The 22,361-nt window shown below is 35.0% G+C and overlaps 1 protein-coding gene across 1 annotated transcript in view; it reads right to left on the bottom strand.

Annotated features, from left to right (window-relative positions):
* LOC118183110 (ubiquitin-conjugating enzyme E2Q-like protein 1) overlaps positions 1-22,359 on the bottom strand; it is a 113,103-nt gene extending 90,744 nt beyond the window's left edge. The window contains exon 1 of the mRNA XM_035352538.2: positions 22,227-22,359. The gene's annotated coding sequence lies outside the window, so the exon portion shown is untranslated. The remainder of the gene's footprint in view (positions 1-22,226) is intronic.
* Positions 22,360-22,361: the final 2 nt, after the last annotated feature.

Raw genomic sequence — 22,361 nt, 5'->3', positions numbered from 1 at the left:
AAATAAATGCATTTAGGTTTTAAAAAAAAAATATTTTCTTAGAGCTCGAGTAATATTTTGAGTTAAGAAATGTTTTCATAGACTGAAATAATATATCTGTAATAATTGGCAAATTTAGATTGTAAAATATCCTATTTTCAAAATAAGTGACTCAAATTTCGATAAAAATAAATATGATGCAGTTATCTTCTTGCATTAAATCAGAAAACATAGAACGAAGAAAGAAGTTTTCCAGAGAAAGCAACAGATCTTCTTACATTTGATAAATCTATTGTTCTGCCCAAAATACATTCATTCCATCGTTCGGATAAATCCAGCTGCGACAGAAATTTTCCTCATAGTTTCGATTTCTCCACCCAGACATTTGTCAATATGGTATTAAATTACCGTTCTCTCCAAAATGTCAGCGCCAAATTCCAGATTGATTTCGTCTGGAATATTTTGCTGTTTGCAGTTGTCCAATGCCATTTAAAACTGGATTAAATTAATACTCCACTGTCATCTCATTTGGTACCGGATTGTCTAAGAGACAATGGTGCACAAAGATTTGAAGTGAAAATTAATAATAATTTAACAAGAATATAAAAAGCACAAAACGCAAACTTTTAAGAATCTTCAAAGAAAGAAAACCGACTTGTCGAAGTATACGCAAGTTAGCTTTAAATTAATAATCTTGCAATAGTAATTGCAGTTTAGTGTTTTATGTTTTAACACATATTCAACTGACAATCAAGCAAATTTTAATTAAGTCAGAGCATTATTTTATTAAACAGCATAGCGCGAAAAGTTATTTGTCTTTATGAAATCAAGCTGTCATGAAGTCGTGATGCTACAAGATCTAAGGAGATCGAAAAATATGTTAGTTCCCAAATTTGAAATAAATTTATGGTGAAAATGAAATGTTGAATAAAGTAAATTCTTTTGTTCACTTTTTCCTTGTAAAGAAAGACTTTTATTAAGTCGAGTTTTCTGATGTGTTGTAAATTTTTTAAACGCTTGGAGACAGCTTTCTGAATAGAAACAATATTGAATCCTTTTAGGATTCCTGCAAATCAGTTTTTATTCTTAGTACAAAGCAAGCAACAATTTTAAAACTGCTTAAAGAAACGTCTTAATGCTAAAATATCATCGAAAAGGGTGTGACGATCCTGCTAGATATACTAATATCTAAGAATTCATAGGGTTTCGAAGGAAAACAATTATTGAGATGCGTACCTGAGAATTATACCATTGTGCATTCAAGAAAAAAAAGCAATTTTTGACATTGACGTATCTGCTTTTAAGCCAAATAGAGGAAGTTGAAAGCTAATGTAACAACAATCTTAAAAATTCACTAAAAGTACTTTGCCTAAGATTTCTGTGGCAAGGTAAAGACGCTGTAGGCGAGCAGTAAAGTCGCTGAACGCTGGTAGTTCGGTCCGAGGTTCGAATCCCGCAAACGGGTTGGCTGTATGGGTGTTTTCGTGGTTTTCCCCATGTGTAACGTGTATATGAGTCAGTTCCCTTAGAAGACCTTCACGAAGGCATCCCTCCCCTTTGGCAGGTAGCTAAGAATTCTATCAACAAAGTTAAAATACCTACAAATATATGTATTGTAGAGACATTAGGTAATTTCGAGGCAGGAGAGATGAAAAATGAGCAATGCCCTCTCCGGGACTCGAACTACGAACCTCTCGAATACGAGTCGAGCGTGCTGACCAATACACGATGAAGACATGCTAAGAAGGCGGGAGAAATACCTTATATACTTCTCCTTTTAAAGGGCGACTGGGGATGAGGGGGCTCAGTCGCCAAATCCTGGTGGTGGAGCATCATCATCCAATCACCATTTTTTAGTCCGGGCGCCACTGTAGATTTATTAGGTACTTCGAGGCAGGAGAGATGAAAGATGAGCGATACCCTCACCGGGACTCGAACCACGGAGCTCTCGAATACGCGCCGAGTGTGCTGACCACTACACCACGAAGGTATGCTAAGAATGCAAATATACAGTGAAACCAGTCGCGACCATCATCTCTCTAAAATGATCACTATTTCTAAAAGCAGCATTTCATACGCATACTTTTTTATTATGTATAAGGTATTTTCTTCCTCCTTTCTAGCACGCCTTCGTGGTGTAATGGTTAGCACACTCGGCGCGTATTCGAGAGGTCCAGGTTCGAGTTCCGGCGACGGCATTTCTCATTTTTCATGTCTTCTGCTTCAAAATAACCTAATGACTCTACAACTTCTATAATGGATTATAAAGAATTTATTTCTTACAGGAAACCAAACTGTGCAATTTGTTTTTTATTGATTAACATATGCTTAAACTACTGAGATATTTCGTTCTATAGCAAACATATTATGTAAGATTGATGAAGAAAAATGATCTGTCACGTGAAATTTAGTATCTGCATTTTTAGTTACATTAATTTTTTTTTCTCTACTCATCTAACATTAAATGGGTTAGATAAAGGACGTTCATTTCAGAAACAGAAATAATAGAGCTTGACAGATGACATCGGCTTCAAAGTAATAATTTTCTGTCTTAGTTTCAACAAGAATAATCGATTATTAATTTTGCCTCACTTTTACGTAGCTCTCTCTACTGATTTAGTTCTTAATACGAAACTACGATTATATTTCTTATCTGAAAGCAAACTCAATTTTTAGAAGGAATTTTTACAACTTATTTTCGAGCACAAGAAGATAACGAAAATGTGAAAAATGGTAATTGCATTTTTCCTAGTTCATAAATTTAAAATAGTGCAGTATAATAAAGTTGTTACTTATGTTTTTCCATTAAAGGGGAGAAATAATTGGAAGTTATTAATTTGACTTCATTATACTTTTTAAACAGCTGTTTTTTAAATATTAATTACCACGCAAGTTTCGTGATACATATGCATATATTAATAATAGATCTTTTCACTTACATTAGGTAAACTCTTAGGACAGTTAAATATGCTTTTAAAAAAAATTTAAAAAGAAATTTTGCGACGTTAACGACAAACCACTGCGCTACTCTCTCCAAGAAATATCAATTAAACTTGTCATACGTTCTCGTTAGCTGTAGCTTTTTTAATGGAAAATTGCAACGTTTTTTAGTTAAAATATTTCAGGGCTAGCAATTCGTCGCTGTGGATTATTCTTAATGCAGTGGAGCTGAGATTTCTGTAAATTAAAGCAGCAATCAGTTTAAAGAAATCACAGGAAAAGCAACAATTGTAGTACAAAGAAAACCAATAATATTCGTGAATTATCTATAAGTGATTGGTATTTTAGCCATTATTATCAACAATGGTTCATTTAACGTTTGCTGTATCATAAAAGATGAGGTTAAAAATGAAAGTAACGCTAAATAAGACACAAATTGGTAATGAATTTGTAGACAAGTTTCAGTGGATAAAAAGGTGCGAAGGCGTCATCCATAATAAGGTTTTCAAATGGATCAATATAGAAAACAATAAAGCAAGTTTTCAGATCTTGAATAACGAAGAAATTACTTGCACTGTAGATGCAAAGAACGGTGAAATTTAAAACGAAAACGGTTAATGTAAAAATTGGTGATCCTGAAGCCTTGAATGTCTTTAATATCTTCATGTTTCTCTTATGGATCTTTTGCAGATTAAAAAAAAAAAAAACTAGCGTAATCGCTAGCCGGCTGATATATATTATCACAAAAAAGCAACAGGCTTTTCTTATCAAAGTTATTCCTTTAATGTGAGACCAAGGAAGTTTAGTTGGTCATTCTAGCAATTCCGTGCCATTAGCAACCTGCTTGGCCAGAAGGTCAGCGGCTTCATTGCCTTGAATCATGTATGAATGGGAACCCATTTTAAAGTGGGCCTAAATAGGGGAATTAAAACATACAATTAACATGTTATGTAGAGGTTTTATCGCCCAATGCAAACAGGCAACCAAAATTATCATAAAACGCAATCTTCTTTCACACCACAACGTCTTAAAAAGGACATGCCGAACCTATGCGTCAGCTCGCAAGCAACGATAGTTCTGTGTAATCCGAGATGGCCAAAGCAGAAAGCAGAGCCGAAGACACCATCTGCCCGATGAAATTCGTTGGAGTGTTCTTGGGATGTTGCAAGAAAATCCGCTGTGGGAGAGCTGAATGTTCCTCGTAGTGTCATCAAGAGGCAGTGAAATCGTTTCAAAATCGATCAAAACCCCTGTATAAGACGTGCGCCTGGAGAGCGGAGGATTACCTCAACGGCAGGCAATCGTTTCCTGTTACTGTGTTCAAGACACCGTAGATCACTAAAAGCACGACAGCTGGTGTCGCATCTCCCTGCTGTTGCAGGATAGCCCATATCCCGCCAAACAGTGTCGCATCGACCGCATGAAGGTGGAATTTACGCCCGAGGACCTGTGGTTTGTGTTCCTTTGTTCCCATCGCATATTAAAGAGCGGTTTGAATTGGGCCGTGAGCATCGCAGTTGGACACTAGCGCATTGCAGCCATGTACTGTTTACGGATGAGTCTCGATTTAACATCCAGTGCTCTTCTCGAAGGGCAATGATATAGCGAGAGCCAGGGACAAGATATCGGGCTCGAAACGTCATCGAAAGAGACTATTACAAAGGAGAAGGCTTACTTGTATAGGATGTGTTAGCAATGAACGGCCGCATAGACCCTGTGGTTTCATGGTGTTATAAGGTATTTCTCCCACCTGCTTCGCATGCCTTCGTGGGGTAGTGGTCAACACGCTCGACACATATTCGAGAGGTCCATAGTTCAAGTCCCGGCCAAGGCATCGGTCATTTTTCGTATCTCCTGCTTCAAAAATACCTTATGTCTCTATAGTGGCACCCGAACTAAAAAAGGTGGTGGATGATGATTCTCCACCAAGAGGTCCCCTAATCCCCAGTCGCCCTTTAAAAGGGGGAGTACATAAGGTATTTCTCCCGCCTTCTTATCATGCCTTCATGGTGTAGTGGTCAGCACGCTCGACGCGTATTCGAGAGGTTCGTAGTTCGAGTTCCGGAGAGGACATTGCTCATTTCTCATCTCTCCTGCTTCAAAAATACCTAATGTCTGTACAATGTTACCATCATAGCCGTCCAATATCGCGAAGAAATACTACACCCTCTTGTTCACCCTTTTATCGTTCCTATGGGTATAGACGGGATATTTATAGACAGAACCTGAAGACTAGATCAGCGCACCTGAATCCCATACAGCATTTGTGGGACATTTTGGGACGACGGTTAGTAGGTCGTAGTGTACCACCGGGCAGCTTACACGAGCTCTGGCAGGAATTACTATAGGAATGGGCGCTACTGCCACAGCAAGGTGTCAACTACACTATTTCCAGCTTGCCTCACCATTGTCAAGCTTACATTTCAGCTAGACAGCATTATACTCGTTATTAGCGCGATGGCTCCATAGCAGAGTCTTCCGACCCATTTGGTCTTTCGCGATGTGATGGTTGTAATATATGTGTTTTTGTATGTCTTTGCTTTATTGTTTGCTACGTGGCCTAGTAATGCCACGCGAAGCTCTTGGAACAATTTCATGCATATCCAATAAATAGTTTTCGTTTTATTCTGTGTTTTGCCTTTGTTGTTCATTTTTTCAGCAGAAGTATATAAATTGATTTTAGATGAGTAATTTGTTGGCCGTGTAAAAAGAAGTGAAAAATTACGATGAAACATTAGGATCCATTTTTAAATAAATCTGTTTTAACCAATATATTTTATATCTGTTTTAACCAAATATAACCTCTCTATAGAAAGAACCATTAATTGAGCACGCCTTCGTGGCAACCCCCAAAATAGTCGAGTGATATTTTGGGGATTGCCAATAAAAACGTATGCACCCCTGATTCGATGCCACTGAATACTGTTAGTTTGCCCCTTATTCGATGCATGTGGTGATAATGAATTGAATGCTTAAGATTTTAGTGATTTTTTTCCGTGTTAAATATGACTATGAGCAAATTTCCCTTAGAAAGTTCTTCATTAAGGCTTCTTTCTTTTGGCAGATAATACTCGAGTCTACTATCTCCAAAACTATCTACCTACAATTCGTTATTGGAGCAAAAATCAATACTGAAAGTAGATCATTAGTAGCCTTCCCGATAAAAATTAATGAAACAAGGAAAAAAGCAGGGTTATTATAGTACATATGTAAAACAAGTACATATGAAAAGGATTGTTCATATCAGCAGAAAATCGTCGAGTTCAGTTAAATAAAAACTAGGTTTTGATCAAAGAAGTTCAAACTAGCATGTGAAGGTTGAAATATGCGAAAGAAAATTATGGGTCCGAAGATATCAATCACTATTTCTAACAGTCTTTAGGGACAGGAAAAACTATTCTGATATATAAGAAATCAGTCCATTATAGGTTAAGTTTGAGGTGAATATAGATGCTATCAGAAAATGATATTATGATAGCGCCCGGGTTGGATGAAATATTAAGCATTGATCTTCTAAAGGATTATAGGTCATAACTCATGGACTGTAAAAAAACATGAGGAATTACTAGAGGTAACTAGGACTATTTTAGGGGCAGAAGTAATGACTGAGTTATTTCATAACATTTTGAAACACTGCTTAATACGTTTTACATATTGTAATATATGTGAGACTGGTGAACTTTTGAATATATGTAAATGTATAGACTATTTATTCGAAGTGAAATTTTTTTATCAGCAGGTATTTTTTGTTGCGACTTAAATTTAGATTCTGTTTTCCTGGGAAATTTCTAGATTTCTGCGCTCTACGAATAGAAATAAGTTCATTAACTCTGCAAAGTTACTGTTTCATTTGAAAACTCATTTATGTATGTGTATGCAATCAAACAAGTCAGTGCTAGATTAGCAATATCAGCGAATGCCAGATCTTTTCGGGATGAACTGCTGATTGAATGGGCTGTCTGTATGTATGTTTCGCGATTTTTCTGCCATACCAGTTAAATACGAGAGACTTATTACTCCGAAAGTCATCCACGAAGACATCTCTTCTGGGGCAGAAAAAATCAAATACTTGCTTAACGGTTAGGTATTTCTAAAACTCCTAATTTCTATCTTCTATCTCGTTTCACTGAAGACGCATATGCTGAAGTTCAGTTTCTTACCTATCTCATTTTCGTTTAATATATTTCAGGTTTTTATCATTTTAAAGAGAAATGAAAAAGACAAAAATCTTCATTGTGGTTCTGTAATTTTCGCTTATGTATAAGGTGCTACTAAGAAGGTTCTCATTTAAATATCTCAAGCGACTGATCATAGACAAACGGTTCCAGTTTAAAAAAACTAATCAAATAAGATAGGCTATGTGCCATGTTTTAAAAAAAGTGCAGAAAATTTAAATTTTATTCGCATCTCTGCAAAACATTTATCTATTATAAAGTGTCAACCTTGATCTAATTTTAAAAAACGGTTTTTTATAACGGGCAAAATTACCGCTTAAAAGCTTAAACTTTAAAACTTTAAATTCGTGTGACCTAAACCTCTTTCACTCGCAATAAAAACATCGATTTTAGGGGAAGCGTGCAAAAAGTTTGAATTTCATAATAAGATAGACCTTCAGCGTATGACAGTTTTAGTTAAGTGAACCTGTAGAGACATTAGGTAATTGGAAAAGCTGGAAAGAGGAAAAATGAGCAAACGCCTTCGCTGGGAATCGAACCGCGGACCTCTGGAATACCGGCCCAGTGTGCAGAACCCCTATGCCACAAAGGCACGCTAGGAAAGCTGGAGAAATAAATTATAAACCAATAAATAAAAATGTACTAAATTTTTATACATGCCGTTTACGAAAAATGTTCCTTACCTTACTAAACATATTTTAGAAAATAAGACTACTTGCTCGTAAAGTGCAGAACTGACCCTTGGAAAAAATTGCCCAAATTTCGTATTTTATGACAACTTAGCACGAAAATACTGGTTTTAGGGATCGTAAAAAAGTTGAATTTCGGGAGACTAAAAATTTGAAATTTTATCACTTCTGCAAACAGAAATTCGAGTTACTTATTTATGCATTTATAATACTACTATAATAATATATAATAATATTTTACTCGTGTATTCCTAACATATCAAACACATATTTTAGAGTTATCATTCAGAAACATAACCGAACAGCTGCTTGCAGCAATGTTCATATGTTTAAAAAAGGTATCTTACAGAAACTCGCATTCAGGTTTGGTTTATTTAGTTACGCCAAAGCATACGAGTGCTATCTACCTAAAGGAAGGAATGGCTTCGTGGCGGATTTTCTGATGGAAACTATTTCGCAGCCCGTTGCACATGGGGCAAATCGCGGAAAGCTCTAACCTATGCAGCCAGTCCATTCTCTTGGAATCAGACCCAGATCGAACTACTACTATTCTGCGACTTTTTCATTCTTTCACTCATGGCTACTAACTTCTAAGTGAGTATGGTACGTGCAGTAAGTTCTGGTAGGAACTACACAGAAGGAGGGTTAAAAGTACCTTTTATTAACTCTTTAAATTTTACAATGCGTCAACTCGACGCTAACACACTACGCTTCCTTTGGGCGGTAACTGAAATTACAGAAGTAAACTAAAAATTCGAAGATATGCACAAGTAGTAGAACTTAGCTACAGAGCTCAGTTATTCCTGTTTTTTAAAACCCGCGTCGAAATTAGCGGCAGCAAGGTAAATGCCGGTAAGCCAAGCAAACCAGCAATGACTCCGGGAGTAGAAACTCAAGCAACAGAAGTAACGGCAATACCCTTACTCTCTCTAACTTTCCTACTGAACCTCGTTTTTTAAACTCTTTCTCCTCCAAGTAGAATTTGCATTCCTTCCCGCGCGCTACCAAATTTAAATATTCTGGCATTGACAATTAGGGGAATGAAGCCTTATAGGAAATTGTAAAATTTAACTTGTTAGCTAAAATAAATATAAATCCCTACAGCGTAATTGATTCAAATACTTTTGCCTTACTTGAGGTAAATAAGCACGCATAAGAAGGCTTAGTTTGTTTTACTTCATGATGAAAAAGCATACGAAGATTATCTGCCTAAGGATACAGATGCTTTTGAAGAATAAAATGACGTCTTCTATGTACATAACAAACATTTATTTAAACTACGAAGACGTTGAACAGCAGAGTAGAAACATGATATTACACAGCGCTTAGCCCTTCTCGCTTACATGCATTACTCACCATTGACTTTGGCTAACTGCCTACTAAGTATAAGTATTACGCAGCAGAGAACTTGCTTATCATGCGCATGCGCTAGGGGAATCGACGTCGGTTGCCAACATACCCCCTTTCGACGTTGATTCTCCTATTCCTGAAAAATAAAACAAAATACATATTAAACAGTATTCAATCCTACAATTGTACAACAGTTTTGATGTTTAACAGGAGTCAGGGGTTTGGTAAACACATCAGCTCCCATTTCACTGGTAGGTATGTACTTCACATCTAATTCACCGCGTTCATACACTTCACGCACAAAATGATGGCGAATGTCTATGTGCTTTGTACGGGAGTGAAACACAGAGTTCTTTGTAATTTTCTGAGCTCCTTGATTGTCGCAGTATATTGTTGTTGGGTGTTCTATGTTGTAACCCAGCTCCTTCAGGAAACGACGTAGGTAGACAGTTTCTTTGGCGGCCTCAGACAGAGCCATATATTCCGCCTCCGTTGAAGATAGAGCTACACTGCGTTGTTTTCGTGATTCCCAGGTTATAGCTGAACCACTTAATATATATATACAAAACCGGTGTAAGATTTTCTATCATCGACATTTGATGCCCAGTCTGCATAATGATCTCTTTAAAAGACACACTTTATCTGAATTAGTTTCATCGCGAAAACCTTCGGGAATTTCCATGTAGATTTCTTCATCTAAATTTCCATTTACATATGCCATTACAAAATCTAATTGGTAACCTTTGAGATTGTGTTCTACTGCGTAGGCTAAAACTGTTCTTATGGAACTTAATCTAGCAACAGGGGAAAAGTTTTCAGTGAAATCGAGACCAGGGATTTGAGCGCACCCTTTAGCAACTAGCCTAGCTTTGTATTTTTCTATAATGCCGTCGTGATTATATTTTAATTTAAGAACCCATTTGCTACCAATAACTTTCTTGTTTTCAGGTCTGTTTACTAATTCCCAAGCCTTTTCCTGAACAAGCGAGTTATATTCTAACAGCATGGCATTATGCCAATTTTCAGCATATGGTCCACTTAATGCTTCTTGCACCGTAGGATCAATGCTTTCCTCAACAACATTTTGAGTTTGTTCATTTTTATTTACAACTGTATAATGATATTCCTTTTTAGGCCTTCCTGGCAAACCTGTTTTTATTTTCTTGGGTCGACCAGGCCCCCTTTTAATCAGGATAGGAAACATTGATTCGCTATCTAAATCACTTCCGCTTTCCTTTTCAGCTTCAGAGTGAAATGGCGACTCGCTACCGTCCAGAGGTGATGATTCATCACAACATGTTTTATTTATAATTTTTTCCTCCGGAGCGAAAGGCAGTTTTATTTCTTGCTCTGAGTCATAACTACAGCAGTTTTCAAACTCATTAATAAATTTTACGTCTCTGCTTATTATCACTTTACATGCCTCGGGATCCCAAAGTCTATACGCTTTTGATTCATCAGAATAGCCAATAAAAATACATTCTTTAGATCGAATATCAAATTTGCCTATTCCTGGCCTTTTATTTAGCGAAAATGCTTTTTGGCAAAAGGTTCTGAAGTGAGAGACAGCAGGTACTCTGCCAAACATCACTTCGTAAGGTGTTTTTATTTCATGTTTTAAACCTCGCGTTGGGCAGCGATTTCGAATGTAAGCAGCAGTATTGACGGCTTCGGCCCAGAATTTCTGAGGGAAATTGGATTGCAATAACAAACATCGCGCCATTGAAACTAAAGTGCGATTTAATCTTTCGGCGACGCCATTCTGGGCTGGCGTGTAAGGAGTGCTCATTTCGTGTTTTATTCCCCCATCATTAAGAAATTTATTAAAGTCTTTCCCTAAATATTCTAGCCCGTTATCGCTTTGCAGGATTCTGATTTTAGAGTTAAGTTTATTTTCAAAAGATGCTTTAAAATTTTTGAAAGCTTCTTTAACCTCATCCTTAGATTTCAGAAAATAAACACGAACATATCGAGATTTATCATCAATAAATGTTGCGAAATAAAATGATCCACCGATTGATTCAGTTCTTATGGGACCACACAAATCAGAATGAATTAGATTCAACAATTCAGTACTTCTATATTCAGATTCTTTTGGAAGAGAGGTTGCGGTTTGTTTACCCTGAATGCATACCTTACAAGTAGAAAGAGAGTCATTTTGAGAAAAAGAAAGACCTCTAACCATGTTATTTATTTGAAGTTTTTTAAGATCATTTTCATTTAAATGGCCAAATCTTATATGCCACTGATCTATTTCTTTAGCAATTGATACAGATTCAAATATTGGCATGACAAAATAAAGATCATTTTCGCGTTTAGCCAAAATTACTATTTCGTTATTAGAATTAATTATTTGAGCACATTTTTCTTTGAAAATTACTGAAAGATTATTTTCAGTTACTTTAGACACTGAGATTAAATTATTTTTCAAATCAGGTACACACAATACATTTTTGAGTTTGATATTTTCAGTTTTAGAACCTATGCGAACTTTAAATTTAACAGTTCCTTTTCCAATAGCTTTAACAGTTTTATCAGCAGCTAATTTAACATAAGTACCACCTACCTCGTGAATTTCTTGAAACAGTTCCTTGCTGTTACACATATGCGATGTTGCACCACTATCCAGACAAAAAATGTCTTTAGAATTGCTATGAGTGCATGCTACGGCTTTTTCTCGCTCCAAGGAATTCTGATATTCTGCAGACATCGCAGTTTCACTGAGGCGTTTGTTTTTAGTTTCTTTATTTTTCTTCATACATTCCAATGCTCTATGCCCATACATATGGCAGAAGTTGCATCTGTAGTTAACTGGATACTGTCTTCGGTTTGCAGATTTATCTGGTTTCGGTTTAGGAACCGGTCGTTGAGTATACTTCCGATCTTTTGAATAGCACGCATGTTGTGGTTCAGAAAACGTTGAATCTTTATTTTTGCGAGCGTTAGCTTCTTCCAACAGTTTAATTTTCAGCATTTCTGGAGAAGGCAGTTCATCACGAGATTCGATTGCTATTCGAAAGCTTTCATAAGAGTCCGGTATGCTATATAAAAGCAATATTGTAAGCAAATCATCCGCAATGTTTATTTCCATTTCTTTCAGTTTGTCCACAAGAATGAAAAAATCATTTAGATGAACAGTCATTTGTTTAGAATCACTCATTTTTGTAAAAAGCAATTTTTTTAGAATTGTGGCCTTTCTAGCTGGTCCCTTCGATTCGTAAATAGAATGCAATTTACGCCACAGTTCGTGAGATGTTACACAATTCTTTACTTGCGGAAGTTCGCTGGGTAAGATGGATAGGATTATATCCGCTCGTGCTTTTTGGTCAGTAGTTTTCCATTTAGCAAATTCTTCATCACCAGGTTCTGGTTTCGGAATTTTCCCAGTTACATAGTCCCAATGATCATTTTTAATCAGTATTGCTTCCATTTGCAACTTCCACGTGTCAAAGTTGTTCTTGTTTAACTTTTCAATTGACACTGTATTAGTCGTCGCCATTTTCATTTCAGTCGACGCAGCTTGGTTTACCGAAAGAATTTAACAATGGTAGTTGCTCTGCACAGTTAAGCGCTATCTGGGCCCATAACCTATGAAGAATAAAATGACGTCTTCTATGTACATAACAAACATTTATTTAAACTACGAAGACGTTGAACAGCAGAGTAGAAACATGATATTACACAGCGCTTAGCCCTTCCCGCTTACATGCATTACTCACCATTGACTTTGGCTAACTGCCTACTAAGTATAAGTATTACGCAGCAGAGAACTTGCTTATCATGCGCATGCGCTAGGGGAATCGACGTCGGTTGCCAACAGCTTTCTTGCAGGACTTTCCAAGAGAAAATAGTTAGCAATGACGCTACACATGAAAAAACTGGGAAAATGCCCATGCAGCCAGCCCCTTCGCCAGCATTTGAACCCAAGTTGAACTACCATAGTTCATCCGCCTTGTCCACTCGGCCACTGAAGGGCCTATATGTGTGTGAGAAGCTTCTTCCGCTTTGCTTAGTTATCATATTTGTCCTTCTTAGTAACCTTCCTTCGACATGTACCTTATTTTTATATCAATTAATTCTGAGTAAAATTCATTCTGAGTAAGTGACGGGTTTGAAATATCACGAATCACACGCGTGTCTTATTCTCTCAGTAGTGTCTAGCAGAGAAAAACATCTACTCTAAATCCCGTGAGTCCAAATGCGTGATCTAGGGAAACGATAAATAAAAAATCATTTAATGGAAAATCGTGTGAGCGTTTTGGAAGTCTCTTGGGGCAAAAGGACGAAGTGAGACCTCGACCTGTATTGGACCGTGGTATTTTCTTCGTTTATCATCAGTTTGATTTAAAACAGCGCTTGCTTCAATGAAATGTAGTGCGAAACGGAAAGGGTCAATCAATGAAGCATCTGAACGTGTTTTCAGATAAAAAATTTGTTCCAGTTGCGAGCTAGTTTTCTTTTATGGAAAAACTGTTCATAGACGAATCACGGGATTCTGTCTGCCTCCAAAAATCACTTTTCCTTTTCCATCAAGTCAAACAGATCTAAAGATTTATCGATTTTATTTCCTGAATGAAATAAATGCTGATGCGGCCTGATATTTAAAAAAGTGTCGGAAGAAATTTTGTGCAATTGCAGAAATACATCTTTTCAGCGGAAAGTGGATAGAGGTTTTTAATATACATTATCAGAAATAATTATTTCCCGGAATGGACATGAGTCAGATACCTTTGCAGATGATCATTTGTGTCTTGCTTTCTTTTACGTTACCTTTGCAGATTTACTTTGTATACCTTTACTCATTTGCATTTGTTTAGCTAAGTATTCAGCATAAAAGAAATTTAACAAAAACTTCATTTAAGAAATACTGCATTATGTGGATAATAAAAGGAATTTCAAGCACAGAGAAGTGTTTTATTTCCCGGTGTTCTTAAAATTCAATTCTGTTTCCAACCACATCATGTATAGGATCATTTTGTCATTTTGCTGTAGATGAAATATGAGGTCGTGGTTTAATTTCTGCAAATATCTGCTTGGCACTAAAAATCTTCAAGGAACTGCTGTTTATTAGAAAAACTTTGTTAGCACTAAAAGTTATTAGGCAGCCGTGTTTTATTCCAATACAATTAAGAATTTCTGTTGTTTTCTCACACAAAAATAAAAGTATGCAAATAGGAATTGCATTCTTTCTTTAAACCGTCGCAATATTTTAAAGCATTTGGGCTTTATTTACAAGATTGTATAAGTGTTTTTACATAAATCTTATTCAAGAACTCAAGAAAAACAATAACAGTTAAATGACAGTTAAATTTAATAACAGTTAAATGTATCATATACTTTTAGACATTAAACGTCTACCAGTGAAACTACCAAGACGAATTTCATTGTTTATCATTATGAATAATGCAAGGTAGAACATTATTTTCAGCTTAATGGCATAGACTTTAATATTTGTTCCTTAATTTTTAATGCAAACAAGAACTGTGTCTTCATTAAAATTTATTGCTCCCAGTATTATTAATTTGGATTCATTTAAGTAGGAAGAATTAAAAAAAAATAATAAAAGCGCATATATAAAATGAATTTTTTTAAACTAAAACATTGTTACATTAAATTTTATGAAAAACCCGTTATTCCATCTTACCGACTCTTAAATTTCTGGCTTCCAATATTCTTTTAATTAATATGCTAAAGACATGCGTTCCTTTAGATATGCGCTTGTTACGAAGTGTTCACAGTTAAGAGTAAATATTTCAGGAAACGTTTCAAGTGTAGATGGTATAATTAGTCTCAAGAAAATTTTTGAAGATCTTTTTATTCAACGTGTGTCACATAATAAATAAATATGCAATTTCTGTATGCAAAGGAATATGATTATACTGAAAATATTGCGAATGTGTTTAAAAAATAATGTGTAATTTCAAGTTCATTCACATTTTTCAGTAATCTGCGAGAAAATATTCAGAACCTAACATTCAGTTTCGGTTATTCTTAGATAAGTTCCCTAATCCATTCTGAATAGATGTGATAAGTCAAAGTAATAGGGGGACAGGAAAGTAATGTCGTTTCTGCGCATGTCGACAGCATGCTAAAGGCAGAAGTGGAAGCAAAACAATGTCAAACACTCTTAACCACCCTTGGTCGACCATCCAAGAACATTTAAAGCAGAATGGAAAAATAAGCAAAGCAGGTGTTTGAGTCCCCCATAATTAGTCCGAAAAGAACAAAGCCAACCTATCCATCACATGCAACGTATTGCTTCAACGGCACCATACAGAACCGTTTTTTTGATCGTTTGATTAATGGAGACAAAAAATAAGTCCTATGTGACAATCCAAAACTCAAAAGGCAGTTTTAATAGGGGTTAAAAGGGTTTAAGTACCGAAAAGGCGCTTCTGGGTGATTGATGGAGTATTTGCGGAATTGTTCATTTTGAATTGCTGAAACCTGGAAAAAACTGTTAATGTAGATCTTTATTGCGAATAATTGGATCTAGTGAACCGATCTTTAATCGAAAAATATCCGGCGATTGTCAACGGAAAAGGCGTCATTCTGCAACACGACAATGCAAGACCGCACTGTGCAAGTGTGTGTGTGTAATTATGGCAAAGCCTCGAGGGCTATCTGCCTAATAGGAGGGATGCCTTCGTGGAGGACTTTCTAAGGGAAACTGGCTCGTATACACGTTACACATGGGGAAAACCACGAAAACGCCCATGCAGCCAGCCTGTTCGCGGGATTCGAACCTCGGACCGAACTACCAGTGTTCAGCGACTTTACCGCTCGGCCGCTGGTGGGCCCGCACTGTGCAAGACGAACACTGGAAAAATATAATGAATTGGGGTGGGAGGTACTGGGCCTCACCCACCATATTCGCCCGATATCGCACCCTCGGATTTCCATTTATTCCGATCCCTACAACATTTTCTTAGTGACAAAAAAAATTGAAAATTTGGATGATGTCCAAAATGTCATCTCGATATATTTTACTCAAAAACCAATTGATTTTCATCGGTCTGGGATTTAAATCTGCATACTATATGGCAAAAGGTTGCTGATAACGAGGTGATTATATTACTGATTAAAAATAAAAACTTGTTACAAATTTATTCGTTTGAGCCTAATGTAAAAAAGCGACATTACTTTCCGGTCCCCCTATTATTTTTTAAAGTGTTTTCTATAAAGACACCTCGTTTCCATGCCGATAATTCCTAGGTAACCAGTTAGGTTACAGGCTTGTGTAATTTTGACAAGATTCAAATTCCCAGGTTCCTCAGTCACTGAGCAAACATTTTAGTACTTCATCACAAAACTCATTTTAGTACTCACCACAAAACAGCACAGAAAATTTTAAGTAAGCTATTAGAAATCTTACAGACAACATGCAAATAATGTGTTGCACATTCTTTGGCTAAAACAGTCACTACATAAACTAAGCATTCTTTAAACTTAGATGTGTTTTATTTCATGTAATTAAATCAAGAAGGATATCTTAAAAAAAAAAAAAAAAAAAAAGGTGAAACGAAAGTGGAGCAATAGATTGTCTTAACGACCACGAAAAAGACTGATTCACACAAATTTAAGACACAAACTGGGGATTTATTAAGTCGCCAGCTGGCTCACTGGATTCTTATTTCATGAGTGTCAGTTACTACCTTGATGATGTAAGCTCCTCCGGTACAGCGCATACTGACTAACACTGCAGTCAGCTGGGATTCAGCTGCAGTCAGCTTAGGCGAACTAGATGTTCGCTTAAGTATGAATGTATTCCTTCTCTTTTCAAATAAAAGGAACTCAGTCAGTTCCCAGTGAGCCACGACATATCGATCGCTCTTAATGATTCTTGGCGAAAACCTTGAAAGTAGTGTGAAAAAAAAAACTGCAACAAGAAGATGTTTGAATAGAGGGGATGCGGAGGAATTTCGGAATTAATTAAAATCGGAGTTGTGGAGAAGAGCTAAAAAAAAGGGAGATACGGGGTTAAAGAGTAGAGCTTGGAGCTAAATTAATCAGAAACTCAGTGTGTGAAAATTTTCTGCAACAAATGGACAATTTTGGTTATTTTTCCTTTTAGAACGACATTCTATTATCAAAGAAGCTGCACGCTAAACATTTTTCCTGGTGTTTTCATATAGTTTGCTATCTATAATAGATGCTGTAACTGAAAACCTGTATTTCATAAATAGTTCATCTGTAATATCTGAAAATCTGTAGTTAAATATTTAGACTTCATTACCACAAACTACACATCGTAATTACTAATTCTTTTATCATATTCTAAATTATTTCGTATATTATAATAATTGGAGGCATTATAGGTATATTTGGCTTTCAGTGCTTCCCTTATTTATCTTAGTGTCAAGTAATTAACCTTTTATACTCTTCACAATGATGACACCTTATTTATCTTTGGTGTCAAGTAATTAACCTTTTATACTTCTCACAACGATTTACTTTTCAATAATTAGTTGTACTGATAGTGTAATATGTACCAGTATTGTTATTATCGTAAAATGCACTGATTTCAAAAAACTTAAGTTTCTCTTTTTTTAAGATATGATTATACACTTATATACTTCAGGCAACCACCTTACGCCGAATAATTATTAAAACTGTGAACTAATCTGTATTATAAAACTATCTGTTAAATTAACTATATATTCAACTATACATGTCAAACTCTGTTTCATATTAACTAAATGATAATCAAAATTAAATACTCTATGTTCTGCACACGCAACCGCCACAAACTGTTTTGACTTATTTTGTTAAAAATACATTTCAGACCGATAAAAATAGATGATAAGTTGTGTTTGCTGACAGAACAGCATGCTCTAATATGCGTATTAAGCATTATACCAAGTACTGAATTCTGAAAATTAGTTGCTGCCTGCCAGAGGCCGAGCGGTATCGTCGTTGAACACTGGTAGTTCACTCCGGGGTTTGAATCCAAGTGAATAGGCGTTTTCGTGGCTTTCCTCATGTGTAATTTTATAAAAGCCAGTTTTCCTTATAAAAACCTCCATATAGGCGTATATAAGTCCTCTTAGGCGTATAGACCTCGAATGCTTGATCAAATAAACGAAACCTAAAAATTAGTTTGGACTATTAAGGCAGAAAAGTAGAATTGTTTGAAAACTTTTAAGTAATATTAGTCTACGTTGCATTGCATTCTGACCAAAGAAAATACGCTCTAAAATAACAAAATTTATTTTCCAGTCATCAGTCTCAGTACATGGTAGCTTCTAAAAACGCTCTGCACCTGCTTCTACTACTACCTTAATTTACATCAACTGCCACCATAAAATATGTTTCCTTTCTATTATTGCATGTTATTATCATTAGGATTTAGATTACAAATTATGATGGACAAACTAACTTATAAAACTGCGACGACATTACGGTAATAAACACGTCAGAAAAATGTTTTCAAAATTATAAAAAATTTTCTATGACGCCATTACAAGCTTTTACCGCTATATTTCATCCCATTTTTCTTTTAATTTATTTAACAGCTTAAGTATGGGCTGCACCTGAAAAAAAATGCGTAGTTATTTTATAATCTACTTCCGCAATTCCAATAATTGCAATACATGTCACGGATTCCTTTAATAACCAACATATTTTTGATTTATGGCTTTAAACTTTATTGCACTTTTCCTTAACAATTATATATCTTAAAAAAGCTTTTATCAATCACTTAAGTTTACCTAACTTATCTTTTATTTGCATTTAATATGATAAATTAACTGTCATGGTCTTCTCTACTAAAGCATCTATTACACCAAATGCTCTGGTACTAAATACCAACAGATAATGTTCTACTGATATAAATATACATATATATGTATATATATATAAACTGGTAAATAAAAGCAATTCGTAGCGATAGCGTCATTTTAAGTAAACTAATCAAATTAATTTCAACTTCTGCTGCTCGTTGCCAGTATTATTGCTAGTCGTTATTTATAGTTTCAACATTCCCACGCGGAGATAACCGTTACAATATAGGAAAAGACAATACATTTTTTGCTATTTAGTTAAAAAGAAAGGTAGTTAGTTAAGAAAAGTTAACGAAGGTAAAATCGTATTAGCGTTAACTGTATGTTTGCATCTGTGTTTGATATTTTTTGTATTTCGTTAGAAAACCCTTACCAGTATGTGGTCTTCTGAAATCTTCTATGTTTCGAGCAATATTGTGATTAAACTAATTGCATCTTTTTATTTTAAACGTTAGCTGATTTTAAAAGTTTTTTCTTATTAAGAAACCATGTTTCAAGTATGTTCGAAAAATAAATTTAAAGTCTACCTAAAATATATCACACTGCTTAACAATTAATACAATTACTATTTCGAAAGTTTTCGCTTTTGTATTTTAATCTGAAAAATGACAGTTACTTGCTTTATTGGCAAACCACTACAAGGAACTGAGATAGTTTCAATCACTCGACAGGTTTTCTAGCTTTTCTGCGTTAAAAATATTTTATTATAAAATTAGTTCATCCTAAATGCTTGAACAGATTTTTATTATGACTAGAAATCTGAGACTGGTAATAAAAGACAGACTGAAATCTGAGATTGGTAATAAACAGAATGACTGGAATCTGAGACTGATTATGAACAAAATATATTCGAAATTTTTTTTCATTTTTCAGTGACACATCTTCTTAGAAATATCTATAAATTTGCTTACAAATAAACTTAACAAAGTATCAGTTTTATCATGTATTTAACGGTGAGAACAGAAATGAATAAATAACATGAAAGAAATGAAACGGGATTAATAATCTTTATTCTCCATGCAAAATGGAATGCAACTAAAATCATGTTTGTCTAGATTTGGCACGTTCCAGAGATTTCTTGATCTTTCTTGAGATACGACATCCTAAACATACGCATCCAGATTTTTTTTAAGCATGTAGTGCCATATGATAGAATTAATTTTTGTTTGAAGATATTGTTTTGCTATTAGTAATTACTTACATATGACACGAAGAGCGTATGCAAAAAAATTAGTAGCAGAATTTACGAAATTCTAAAAATAAATACCTAAGTTAAAAATTAGAGTTCTAAAGATCAGCTGGATTTAATTAATGTCGTGAAAAAATAAAAGCAGGCAAACTGATTAGAGTGGATTTTACTTTCCATAACTCTATTGAAAAAACTCCAAAGACATTTCACTTTATTCAAGTGTAAACAGCACATTACATAATTTGAGAATAAATTGAATGCCTTCTAAGATAACTTGCAGATTCTTACTTTAAATTCTAATCGCTTTATAGCTTTTGACGTTAACTCTTCATTTTTGAAAATCGTTGCTTTGAAACTTCTGAATCGTTTTCTATCCGATTTATGGGTAAAAAAGATTGTTTTATCCTAAAGTATCACATCTTCTATGACTCCTTCGAATCATTTTTTATATCCCTGAGCAAGATTTACCCTGTGAAGGATATTCTAGAATTCTTTTTGCTTAATTTAAAGAAACCTATATTTATTTTGAAACTCAAAAATGTCTTATGGATGAAAATATTTTCCACGTTGCTTGGTTAAGAATATAGATGTTTAAATACCCATAACACTTATTATGCTAGTTTTTGAAGTGCTACTTCTTTTATTAGACACCACAGTTACTACAGAAAAGTTATGCACATAGGAACACATATTATCAAAAACGAAGGACTGGGAATATCTATATATATAGTCAAATGCTGTATGTCAAGTCATGTCACGTCATGACAAGTAGAAGCGATAGTGATTTTTTTGGTAGCCTGCATTTATTCTTTATTATTCTATATACATGAGTAATCTAGCTTTATATTTCAGACATATTCTACGGATCGATTGAAAATTTATACTTCAAGAACGCGTCTTAAGTGTTTGCTACTTTCAATACATCTCAAAACAAAATCAATTTCTGTTCATTGTTTTTGAAAATTATCTATAAAGTAAGGGTTAGGTTAATTGAAATTTATACCAAGATATACTTCATTATTTCCTGAAACAGTGTAAATTATTAAAATATGAATCTTATTATAGCCACACGAACACTTATGCTCTGTAACTTTTATGTGAGTTCTCATCACCTATGTACTTAAGGAGATATTCAGTACGAATATAGTTTCGCTCAAGTAGAAGCGCCATGCTGATTTATCTGCCACAATTTTATTAATAATTAAATGACTTATTTTGTTCGTAAAAATTTGTGATCACTTTTAGCATCCAACGTACTATGAAGTACTACAGTTTTTAATTCTTTAACACGTTTATGCGCTAAAAGCACATACACACATACAGGCCGGCAAAGAAAACAGATGCATATTGACGAATAAATTTACAAAAAGCCTACATGTAAATGAATAAGAGATAAATTCGTAACAAAAATTGCGGGTAAAATAAGAAATGTATTTAATTCAATTTGTGTGAAAAATCACTTTGTGTTTAAAGTTTCATTCGTTACGTGAAAAAATAAAAATGTTTTCTTTGAGTTGCTCTCCGTATGTATTGATAAACTCCCAAGAAAACACAGCATCCCATCGTACTCTCTCACGCATTCTTTCTCCCTCGAACTGCTATTTTCATTACATTTTTTCACATAAACAAAAACAATTGAAACTGTAATTAAATATCAGTATCAAATGTCATAAATAAGCAGTTCGACACAATAAAATTTTTCAAATATTTTTACTTTGGTTAACTAATTTTAAAATCATATTAATGAAAGAAAAGGTACTTATCAGCTCTCGGAATTCCGTCGTTCATATTTTATCGGATTTAAAAAAAGAAATTGCAAATTCTCTTTTTATCTGAAGATTTATGGTCCTAAACTATTTTAATTGCCTTCTCTAGTTCATTAGATTGAGGGTAACAGTATATAAAAGGTGAAGGTCAAACCATCACGATCCGTACGATACATCGAGATTAAAATCGCCGGATTCAAGAGGATTTAAAGATACACGGAAGTGAAAATATTTTACTCGCTAGCGGCTAGAGAAAGATATAAAATCACCATCCCTGCTTTTTTCCCTGACGGCCTGAGCCGCTTCAGTAAAGAAACAGGGAAAAAATTAGTAAATACAAAAAGGGAAAACGGTACCTGAGGAGTCAGTCACTTGGATGTTGTGTCGCCGAGTGGGTCTATAGCTTTATTCTGAAACGCAGCTTGTGATCCCCCTACGGAAACTGCAGCTTCACGGACGTGTCGCGGCGGGGGAGATGATGGCGTCACGTG

Source organism: Stegodyphus dumicola, chromosome X2 (assembly GCF_044657685.1).
Source record: "Stegodyphus dumicola isolate Sdum_Otavi_A_Nest chromosome X2, ASM4465768v1".
NCBI classification, from domain to species: domain Eukaryota; kingdom Metazoa; phylum Arthropoda; class Arachnida; order Araneae; family Eresidae; genus Stegodyphus; species Stegodyphus dumicola.
The sequence above is the reverse complement of the archived record's forward strand: the minus strand, read 5'-3'. Positions and strand labels throughout refer to the sequence as shown.